This window comes from Aplysia californica, unplaced genomic scaffold (genome assembly GCF_000002075.1).
Source record: "Aplysia californica isolate F4 #8 unplaced genomic scaffold, AplCal3.0 scaffold00074, whole genome shotgun sequence".
Taxonomy (NCBI): Eukaryota; Metazoa; Mollusca; class Gastropoda; order Aplysiida; family Aplysiidae; genus Aplysia; species Aplysia californica.
In genome coordinates this window covers 465308-468518 of record NW_004797344.1, presented here as the reverse complement: position 1 = coordinate 468518, position 3211 = coordinate 465308, and the positions used below count along the sequence as shown (strand labels likewise).

The 3211-nt window shown below is 41.9% G+C and overlaps 1 protein-coding gene across 2 annotated transcripts in view; it reads left to right on the top strand.

Moving 5' to 3' along the window:
- Positions 1–3211, top strand: part of LOC101851335 — a 39298-nt gene that overhangs the window by 9071 nt on the left and 27016 nt on the right. Inside the window, exon 1 of one of the 2 annotated variants that reach the window (XM_005094023.3) lies at positions 953–1279. The exons of the other annotated variant lie outside the window; for it this stretch is intronic. The gene's annotated coding sequence lies outside the window, so the exon portion shown is untranslated. Of the gene's footprint in view, positions 1–952; positions 1280–3211 lie in introns of those variants that run through there. 2 annotated transcript variants of the gene reach the window in all.

Sequence of the window (3211 nt, the reverse complement as noted above, 5' to 3'; positions counted from 1 at the left end):
GGGGGGTATCCAAATTCCATGGAGCTGTGTTCCTGTTCTCATGATGATTTTTCATGTGAGCATCAAAGTTTTTAGTCTACTGTCTAAATCATAAACCTTTCAAAATGCTTACTTCGTCTCCTGTCCGGTTCTCGTCTCTGTGGTCTGGCTCAAGGGTTAACGCTCTGCGTGCACTTAGTGACTCAAACTTTACCACTGTGTTATGAAACACGCTGTGCCCACTTTCAACTCTTGAGACCGAGATCACGGACCAAGACAGTAGCGTTCGTCAGCGTCCGGGACTTTTATTGACGACAGGTAAAAATTAGAAACGTTTTGAATATAGTATTTGATTTGAGTTCATCGGAAACATTTTACCATTTCTTATTGCCACTTTCCTGATGCTGTGTGGTATACCGGCTTTTGAAAAATTTGAATTTGCTTTTTAATTCCAAATTTAAGGAGTAGTTATAACCAAACTAAAAACCATACTAATGCTGCAGTGTTTCTACATTGTGTTGAAACTGTTCATAACCAAGCGTTCATATTTTGTGTGACTCTGAACCCTGATTATATACTTTGTACGGAAAGTATGAAAGCGATTTATCTTTTGTGCCAAATTGAGCATCCTGCTTTAAAATTATGAAGATTGTCGAGTTTTAAGAGCCGTCCCACATCGTGCGGCATCATTTTAAAAGTAGGTACACTTAGATCCAGAATGTCACAAGAATAACCCGCTATTCCACACGTTTTCCCCTTAAATACAAAGTTTCTCAAACGCGTTACTTTCGCTTTCGAATGACATTGTCATGATACACGAGCAAACTACGTCCGGGAAAACCTACAGCTACGGTTATCTGACATATACGACAAATGCGTAATGTCAAACCACGCTCCCATTGTCCCGCTCTCGCCTTCCGTGATCTTTGCCTGAAATAGGTCACGTTTTCGCTGGCCCGAGCGCACCCAGGTTTGCGTAGGCTAGTGAAGTGTGCGTTCTGTTGAAGAATCCTTATACAATGTAATTATTTTCGGACTAGGGCTTGACCCGATAGATAAGGGCGTAGTGCAGTGGCCGGTTGTTTCATTCATTGGCTGAACAAGCACACGAATGTGTGAGTAAGGAAACTTGAATCTTAAAGTACGTCGGAGTGCCGTGAGCAGCCCTTCTCAGTGTGGGCACTGTGTTCTTGGCGAACCCTTTATAATAATAGAGTCTGTGCTTCATTTTAAGCTGTTATGTTTCTGTACATTTGATTCGAAAGTACACGTGGATGCTTTGGAGATCACACCGTAAGCGGTAAGTTACACGCTGTCGTTCGCTAAGCAGTTGTTTGGTAACAATCATTAGCCAATTACAGTTTCTACAGTTTTGTCCTCCGGCATCTGGAAGCGGACAATGGTTTTTGCTCTTCGCTGGTGCTTGCAAAAAGGCATGAATTCGGTTCTCTCGCAGGCTGACTTATCTTCATAAGTCTATTTCGGTTTTTTTAGGATGCTGTATTCCACTCAGTCCAGGCTGGCCCTGACTTGCGCAGTCGGAGCAGCCTGCCTCCTAAATAATCCAAATTGAGTCAGATTGAAACTAAACTAGATCTATAAGAAGAACCCTCATTCTCCTCATTTTATTTTAAAAAATTTGTCCGTCAACTTTTACAGCGGTTGTTGTCATCTCGGACTTTGTGTATGCTCAGATGAAAAAGCACGTTCCCCCGTAGTTCACCAAACTTTTCTTACTTGATGTTTCAACCAGGTTTCAAAACCTTGTTTTCCCTTGAAGGACATTCCTACGCCCCATGTCACTAAACACTATCATGCATGTTATCCTAGCAGCAGGAGCACGCCTGTCACAGAAATTCTGCTCCTTGCCCTTTACCCGGGTTGTAAAGTAAACACATTGTGTAAACATCTTTGCTACCAGGGAGGTTTGGGCTTGTTTTTACATTTTTTTAATTGTCAAAATACGTCGTTGCTAGTTAGCTATCTGTAAACCCTGTAAAAAATTAATGATAATAGTTATATCAGAAAAGGTTTGATATTTATACAGTGTAATAGTAATGTGAATTGAAAAAAAAACCCATACAATAACGGACAACTACGGTACACATGGCATAATCGTTGTATCCTAATTGTTAACAGCTCGTTCTTTCCGCGTGTGTTACCCTCTATGACATGAGCATCAGGGGATACGAAAGCCGGATGCTCCCACTTTCTCATCCAGCGCAATCTTTTACGTCAGATGTTATAAAAGTAAGCACGAAAAAGACTTACTTACTTTTACTTTATCCGGCTTCAGTTTCTTTGCGGTGTCGAGGGGAGAAGCATACATCTTTCCCTTCCACCACTAAATGACCATTGTTGTGTCGATGTTCTTCTCTTTACTTAAACAATCGAACAATATCCATCTTTTTGGGGGGCTGCCCCTTCCTTTGTTTTCATCATATATCTGGTTGTATGCTCTCGCTGCAAGAGACGCTGGTATTGATAGATCTAGTAATACAAAAGACTTTTTGTTTCCAGCACAGCTTTCTTTACGTTTCTGAGTCAGTGCTGTAAAAGTTAGAATCTTTCCACTTTACGCAAAATACTTGAAATTAATATCTGCGTGTGGAAGTCTGGCTTTATAAATTGAGAATACAATACACCTATCTGTCTTTGTGCAGAGATATTGTATCCCACTTAGCACGTGTTTGCCCATACAGGTGAAGCCGAAGAAGCCTGCCTGCCAAATTATCTGTATTATTATCGTGTTGTTGGGGGTATATGACGTATACTATCAATCAGTCTTATCGAAGTTGTATGGCACACTTGTATCGGTTTTGTTTCAAACTCCATACTACAGAAAGGAAAGTCGGCGATGAGATACTGGCTCCTGTTATCTATAATCCGGTTCTTGTATTGAATACATATTATACGAAGAGGGCTCGAATTGTAGCCAAAGAAGGACGTATTTGTTAATCGAACTTCCGGACTTCTTAGTCCGAATATTTGAAGAAAAGAACAGGTGGGGAGGTGGGTGGAAGGATGGAAGGGGTGATAGGAGAAGGGGCTGTGTCACAACTACTGTTAGCACACACGCACACCCACACCCACCCCCCCTCCCACACACACACACACACGCACGCACACACACATACATACACACGCAAATGGAGGGGGGAGAGCAAAAGAGAGAGAGAGGGAGAGAGAGAGAGAGAGAGAGAGAGAGAGAGAGAGAGAGAGAGAGAGAGAG